This window comes from Athene noctua, unplaced genomic scaffold (assembly GCF_965140245.1).
Source record: "Athene noctua unplaced genomic scaffold, bAthNoc1.hap1.1 HAP1_HAP1_scaffold_45, whole genome shotgun sequence".
NCBI lineage: Eukaryota > Metazoa > Chordata > Aves > Strigiformes > Strigidae > Athene > Athene noctua.
In genome coordinates, this window is record NW_027437541.1 from 333,088 (window position 1) to 341,885 (window position 8,798).

Consider the following 8,798-nt stretch of genomic DNA (forward strand, 5'->3'; position numbering starts at 1 on the left):
CAGCGGACCGGAACATCTCACCTCCCGGGGCCGGCACGTCGCCACGGCAACGCCAGCGGCCCGGAACATCTCACCACCCGGGACCGGCACGTAGCCACGGCACGGCCAGCGGCCCGGAACATCTCATACCCTGGGCCATCACGTCGCCACGGCACGGCCAGCGGCCCGGAACATCTCACCGCCCGGGACCGGCACATCGCCACGGCACGGCCAGCGGACCGGAACATCTCACCACCCGGGGCCGGCACGTTGCCACGGCACGGCCAGCGAACCGGAACATCTCACCACCCGGGGCCGGCAATCGCCACGGCACGGCCGGCGATCCGGAACATCTCAGCACCGGGGGCCGGCACGTCGTCACGGCAAGGCCAGCGGCCCTGAACATCTCACCACCCAGGACCGGCAGGTCGCCACGGCACAGCCAGCGGACCGGAATATCTCACCACCACCCGGGACCGGCACATCGCTACGGCACGGCCAGCGCACCGGAACATCTCATTACCCGGGACCGGCACGTCGCCACGGCACGGCCAGTGGCCCGGAACATCTCACCACCCGGGGCCGGCACGTCGCCACGGCTCGGCCAACGGACCGGAACATCCCACCTCCCGGGGCCAGCACGTCGCCACGGCATGTCCACCGGACCGGTACATCTCAGCACCCGGGGCCGGCACGTCGCCATGGCACGGCCAGCGGCCCGGAACATCTCACCGCCCGGGACCGGCACGTCGCCATGGCACGGCCAGCGGACCGGAACATCTCACCACCCGGGACCGGCACGTCACCACGGCACGGCCAGCGGCCCGGAACATCTCACCGCCTGGGACCGGCATATCACCACGGCACGGCCAGCGGCCCGGAACATCTCACTATCCGGGACCGGCACGTCGCCACGGCACGGCCAGCAGACCGGAACATCTCACTACCCGGAACCGGCACGTCACCTCGGCACGGCCAGCGGCCCGGAACCTCTGACCACCCGGGGCCGGCACGTCGCCACGGCACGGCCAGCAGACCGGAACGTATCACCACCCGGGGCCGGCACGTCGCCACGGCACGGCCGGCCAACCGGAACATCTCACCACAGGGGGCCGGCACGTCGCCACCTCAAGTCCAGCGGCCCTGAACATCTCACCACCCAGGACCGGCAATTCGCCACGGCATGGCCAGCGGACCGGAATATCTCACAACCACCCGGGACCGGCACGTCGCCATGGCACGGCCAGCGGATCGGAATATCTCACCAGACGGGACCGGCACGTCACCACGGCACGGACAGCGGACCGGAACATCTCACCACACGGGGCCAGCATGACGCCGCGGCGTGGCCAGCAGACCGGAACATCTCACCACCCGGGGCCGGCACGTCGCAGCGGCACGGCCAGGAGACCGGAACATCTCACGCCCCTGGGCCGGCACGTCGCCACGGCACGGCCAGCGGCCTGGAACATCTCACCACCCGGGACCGGCACGTCGCCACGGCACGGCCAGCGGCCCGGAATATCTCACCAGCCGGGACCGGCACGTCGCCACGGCACGGCCAGCGGACCGAAACATCTCACCACCATGGGCAACCACGTCACCAAGGCACGGCCAGCGGACCTGAATATCTCACCGCCCGGGACCGGAACGTCGCCATGGCACGGCAAGCGGACCGGAACATCTCACCACCCGGGGCCGTCACGACGCCACGGCACGGCCAGCGGCCCGGAACATCTCACCACCTGGGACCGGCACGTCGCCACGGCACGGCCAGCGGCCCGGAACATCTCACCACCTGGGACCGGCACGTCGCCACGGCACGGCCAGCGGACCGGAACATCTCACCCCCCTGGGCCGGCACGTCGCCACGGCACGGCCAGCGGACAGGAACATCTCACCCCCCTGGGCCGGCACGTCACCACGGCACGGCCAGAGGCCCGGAACATCTCACCACCCGGGACCGGCACGTCGCCACGGCACAGCCAGCGGCCCGGAACATCTCACCAGCCGGGACCGGCACGTCGCCACGGCACGGCCAGCGGCCCGGAACATCTCTATACCCTGGTCTGGCATGTCGCCACGTCACGGCCAGCGGACCGGAACATCTCACCAGCCGGGACCGGCACGTCGCCACGGCACGGCCAGCGGCCCGGAACATCTCTATACCCTGGTCTGGCACGTCGCCACGTCACGGCCAGCGGACCGGAACATCTCACCCCCCTGGGCCGGCACTTTGCCACGGCATGGCCAGCGGACAGGAACATCTCACAACCCGGGGCCGGCACGACACCACGGCACGGCCAGCGGCCCGGAACATCTCACCACCCGAGACCGGCACGTTGCCACGGCACGGCTAGCAGACCGGAATATCTCACCGCCCGGGGCCGGAACGTCACCACGGCACGGCCAGCAGACCGGAACATCTCACCCCCCTGGGCCAGCATGTCGCAACGCCATGGCCAGCGGACCGGAACATCTCACCACCACCCGGGACCGGCACGTCGCCACAGCACGGCCAGCGGCCCGGAACATCTCACCACCCCGGGCCAGCATGTCGCAACGGCGTGGCCAGCGGAACGGAACATCTCACCACATGGGGCCAGCACGTCGCCACGGCACGGCCACCGGACCGGAACATCTCACCACCATGGGCAACCACGTCACCAAGGCACGGCCAGCGGACCGGAACATCCCACCTCCCGGGGCCAGCACGTCGCCATGGCACGGCCAGCGGCTCGGAACTTCTCACCACCCGGGACCGGCACGTCGCCACGGCACGGCCAGCGGCCCGGAACATCTCACCAGCCGGGGCCGGAACGTCGCCACGGCACGGCCAGCGGCCCGGAACATCTCAACACCCGGGTCCAGCACGTCGCCATGGCACGGCCAGCGGATCGGAATATCTCACCAGCCGGGACCGGCACGTCACCTCGGCACGGCCGGCGAACCGGAACATCTCACCACCCGGGGCCGGCACATTGCCACGGCAAGGCCAGCGGCCCTGAACATCACACCATCCGGGACCGGCACGTCGCCACGGCACGGCCAGCGGACCGGAACATCTCAGCACCCGGCCGGGACCTGCACGTCGCCATGGCACGGCCAGCGGCCCGGAACATCTCACCACCGGGGCCGGCACGTCGCCACGGCACGGCCAGCGGACTGGAACATCTCACGACCCGAGGCCGGCACGTCGCCACGGCACGGCCAGTGAACCGGAACATCTCAACACCCTGGCACGTCATGTCGCCACGGCATGGCCAGCGGCCCGGAACATCTCACCACCCGGGACCGGCACGTCGCCACGGCATGGCCAGAGGACCTGAACATCTCACCACCCGGGGCCGGCGCGTCGCCTAGGCACGGCAAGCGAACCGGAACATCTCACCACCCGGGGCCGGCACGTCGCCACGGCAACGCCAGCGGCCCGGAACATCTCACCACCCAGGACCGGCACGTCACCACGGCACGGCCAGCGGACCGGAATATCTCAGCACCCGGGGCCGGCACGTCGCAACGGCACAGCCAGCGGACCGGAGATTCTCACCACCCTGGTACGGCACGTCGCAATGGAACGGCCAGCGGTCCGGAATATCTCAGCCCCCTGGAGCGACACGTCGCCACGGCACGGCCAGCGGCCCGGAATATCTCACCACCCGGGACCGGCACGTCGCCACGGCACGGCCAGCGGCCCGGAACATCTCATACCCTGGGCCATCACGTCGCCACGGCACGGCCAGCGGCCCGGAACATCTCACCACCCGGGACCGGCACGTCGCCACGGCACGGCCAGCGGCCCGGAACATCTAACTATCCGGGACCGGCACGTCGCCACGGCACGGCCAGCGGACCGGAACATCTCACTACCCGGGGCCGGCACGTCGCCACGGCACGGCCGGCGAACCGGAACATCTCACCACCGGGGGCCGGCACGTCGCCACGGCAAGGCTATCGGCCCTGAACATCTCACCACCCAGGACCGGCACGTCGACACGGCACGGCCAGCGGCCCGGAACATCTCACCACCGGGGCCGGTACATCGCCACGGCACGGCCAGCGGCCCGGAACATCTCAATATCCGGGACCGGCACGTCGCCACGGCACGGCCAGCGGACCGGAGCATCTCACCTCCCTAGGCCGGCACGTCGCCATGGCACGGCCAGCGGCCCGGAATATCTCAGCCCCCTGGGGCGACACGTCACCACGGCACTGCCAGCGGCCCGGAACATCTCATACCCTGGGCCATCACGTCGCCACGGCACGGCCAGCGGCCCGGAACATCTCATCGCCCGGGACCGGCACGTCGCCACGGCACGGCCAGCGGCCCGGAACATCTCACTATCCGGGACCGGCACATCGCCACAGCACGGCCAGTGGCCCAGAACATCTCAACATCCTGGGCCAGCACATCGCCACGGCACGGCCAGCGGACTGGAACATCTCACCCCCCTGGGCTGGCACGTTGCCACGGCACGGCCAGCGGCCCGGACCATCTCACCAGCCGGGGCTGGCACGTCGCCCCGGCACGGCCAGCGGACCGGACCATCTCACCAGCCGGGGCCGGCACGTCGCCACGGCATGGCCAGCGGACCGGAATATCTCACCACCCGGGGCCGGCACGTTGCCACGTCACGGCCAGCGGACCGGAACATCTCACCACCCGGGGCCTGCACGTCGCCACGGCCCGGCCAGCGGCCCGGAATATCTCAGCCCCCTCGTGCGACACGTCGCCACTGCACATCCAGCGGACCGAAACATCTCACCACCCGGGGCCGGCACGTCGCCACGGCACGGCCAGCGGACAAGAACATCTCACCCCCCTGGGCCGGCACGTCGCCACGGCACAGCCAGCGGCCCTGAACATCTCATCACCCGGGACCGGCACGTCGCCAGGGCACGGCCAGCGGACCGGAGTATCTCACCACCACCCGGGACCGGCACGTCGCCACAGCATGGCCAGCAGACCGGAACATCTCAGCACCCAGGATCGGCACATCGCCAAGGCACGGCCAGTGGACCCGAATGTCTCAACACCCTGGGCTGGCACGTCGCCAGGGCACGGCCAGAGGACCGGAACATCTCACCACCCGGGGCCGGCACGTCGCCACGGCACGGCCAGCGGACAAGAACATCTCACCCCCCTGGGCCGGCACGTCGCCACGGCACGGCCAGCGGACCGGAATATCTCAACACCCTGGGCCAGCACGTCGCCACGGCACAGCAAGCGGACCGGAACATCTCACCACCCGGGGCCGGCACGTCGCCACGGCACGGCCACCGGACCGGAACATCTCACCCCCCGGGACCAGCACGTCGCCACGGCACGGCCAGCGTCCCGGAACATCTCACCCCCCGGGGCTGGCACGTCGCCAAGGCACGGCCAGCGGACCGGAACATCTCATCCCCCTGGGCTGGCACGTCGCCATGGCACGGCCAGCGGCCCGGACCATCTCACAAGCCGGGGCCGGCACGTCGGCACGGCACGGCCAGCGGACCGGACCATCTCACCAGCCGGGGCCGGCACGTCGCCATGGCACGGCCAGCGGACCGGAATATGTCACCACCCGGGGCCGGCACGTTGCAACGGCACGGCCAGCGGACCGGAATATCTCACCACCCGGGGCCGGCACGTCGCGACGGCACGGCCAGCAGCCCGGAACATCTCACCAACATGGGCAACCACGTCGCCACGGAACGGCCAGCGGACAGGAACATCTCACCCCCTGGGGCCGGCACGTCGCGACGGCACGGCCAGCAGCCCGGAACATCTCACCAACATGGGCAACCACGTCGCCACGGAACGGCCAGCGGACAGGAACATCTCACCACCCGGGACCAGCACGTCGCCACGACAGGGCCAGCGGCCTGGAACATCTCACCACCTGGGACCAGCACGTCGCCACGTTACTGCCAGCGGCCCGGAACATCTCACCACCCGGGACCGGCATGTCGCCACGACATGACCAGCAGCCCGGAACATCTCAACACCCTGGGCTAGCACGTCGCCACGGCACGGCCAGCGGATCAGAATATCCCGCCACCCGGGGCCGGCACGTCGCCACGGCACGGCCAGAGGCCCGGAACATCTCACCCCCCTGGGCTGGCACGTCGCACCGGCACGTCCAGCGGCCCGGACCATCTCACCATCCGGGGCCGGCATGTCGCCACGGCACGGCAAGCGGACCGGAACATCTCACACCCCTGGGCTGGCACGTCGCCACGGCACGGCCAGCTGCCCGGACCATCTCACAAGCCGGGGCCGTCACGTCGCCACGGCACGGCCAGCGGACCGGAACATCTCACCAGCCGGGGCCGGCACGTCGCCACGGCACGGCCAGCGGACCGGAACATGTCACCACCCGGGGCCGGCACGTTGCCACGGCACGGCCAGCGGACCGGAAGATCTCACCACCCGGGACCGGCACGTCGTCACGGCACGGCCAGCGGACCGGAATATCTCACCACCATGGGCAACCACGTCGCGACGGCACGGCCAGCAGCCCGGAACGTCTCACCAACATGGGCAACCACGTCGCCGCGGCACGGCCAGCGGCCCGGAACATCTCACACCCCGGGGCCGGCACGTCGCCACGGCACGGCCAGAGGCCCGGAACATCTCACCATCCCGGGCTGGAGCGACGCCACGGAACGGGCAGCGGCCCGGAATATCTCACCAACCGGGACCGGCACGTCGCCACGGCACGGCCAGCGGACAAGAACATCTCACCACCCTGGACCAGCACGTCGCCACGGAACGGGCAGCGGACCGGAATATCTCACCAACCGGGACCGGCACGTCGCCACGGCACGGCCAGCGGACAAGAACATATCCACCCCCTGGGCCGGCACGTCGCCAGGGCACGGCCAGCGGACCGGAGTATCTCACCACCACCCGGGACCGGCACGTCGCCACAGCATGGCCAGCAGACCGGAACATCTCAGCACCCGGGATCGGCACGTCGCCACGGCACAGCCAGCGACCCAGAACATCTCACCACCCAGGGTCAGCACGTCGCCACGACACGGCCAGCGGCCCGGAACATCTCACCACCCGGGACCGGCACGTCGCCACGGCACGGCAAGCGGACCGGAACATCTCAGCACCCAGGGCCGGCAGGTCGCCACGGCACGGCCACCGGACCGGAGCATCTCACCACCCTTGGCCGGCACGTCGCCACGGCACAGCCAGCGGCCCGGAATATCTCAGCCCCCTGGGCAGGCACGTCGCCACGGCATGGCCAGCGGACCGGAACATCTCACCACCCGGGGCCGGCACGTCGTCACGGCACGGCCAGCGGACCGGAACATCTCACCACCCGGGGCCGGCACGTCGCAAAGTCACGGCCGGCGAACCGGAACATCTCACCACCCGGGGCCGGCACGTCGCCACGGCAAGGCCAGCGGCCCTGAACATCTCACCACCCGGGACCGGCACGTCGCCAGGGCACGGCCAGCGGACCGGAAGAACTCACCATCACCCGGGACCGGCACGTCGCCACGGCACAGCCAGCGGACCGGAACATCTCAGCACCCGGGGCCGGCAGGTCGCCACGGCACGGCCAGTGGACCGGAGCATCTCACCACCCTGGGCCGGCACGTCGCCACGGCACAGCCAGCGGCCCGGAATATCTCAGCCCCCTGGGGCGACACGTTGCCACGGCACAGCCAGCGGCCCGGAATATCTCACCCCCGGGGGCCGGCACGTCGCCACGGCACGGCCAGCGGCCCGCAACATCTCGCCACCCGGGTCCGGCATGTCGCCACGGCACGGCCAGCGGACCGGAACATCTCACCACCCGGGGCCGGCACGTCGCCACGGCACGGCCAGCGGACCGGACCATCTCACCAGCCGGGGCCGGCACGTCGCCACGGCACGACGAGCGGACCGGAACATCTCACCACCCGGGACCGGCACGTCACCACGGCACGGACAGCGGACCGGAACATCTCACCACACGGGGCCAGCACGACGCCGCGGCATGGCCAGCAGACCGGAACATCTCACCACCCGGGGCCGGCACGTCGCAGCGGCACGGCCAGGAGACCGGAACATCTCACGCCCCTGGGCCGGCACGTCGCCACGGCACGGCCAGCGGCCCGGAACATCTCACCACCCGGGACCGGCACGTCGCCACGGCACGGCCAGCGGCCCGGAATATCTCACCAGCCGGGACCGGCACGTCGCCACGGCACGGCCAGCGGACCGGAACATCTCAGCACCCGGGGCCAGGACGTCGCCACGGCACTGCCAGCAGCCCAGAACATCTCACTCCCCTGGGCCAGCACGTCGCCTTGGCACGGCCAGCGGCCCGGAACATCTCAGCCCCCTGGGGCGACACTTCGCCACGGCATGTCCAGCGGACCGAAACATCTCACCACCATGGGCAACCACGTCACCAAGGCACGGCCAGCGGACCTGAATATCTCACCGCCCGGGACCGGAACGTCGCCACGGCACGGCCAGCGGCCCGGAACATCTCACCACCCAGGGACGGTACGTCGCCACGGCACGGCAAGCGGACCGGAACATCTCACCACCCGGGGCCGGCACGTCGCCACGGCACGGCCAGTGGACCGGAACATCTCACCCCCCTGGGCCGGCACGTCGCCACGGCACGGCCAGCGGATAGGAACATCTCACCCCCCTGGGCCGGCACGTCACCACGGCACGGCCAGAGGCCCCGAACATCTCACCACCCGGGACCGGCACGTCGCCACGGCACAGCCAGCGGCCCGGAACATCTCACCAGCCGGGACCGGCACGTCGCCACGGCACGGCCAGCGGCCCGGAATATCTCTATACCCTGGTCTGGCAC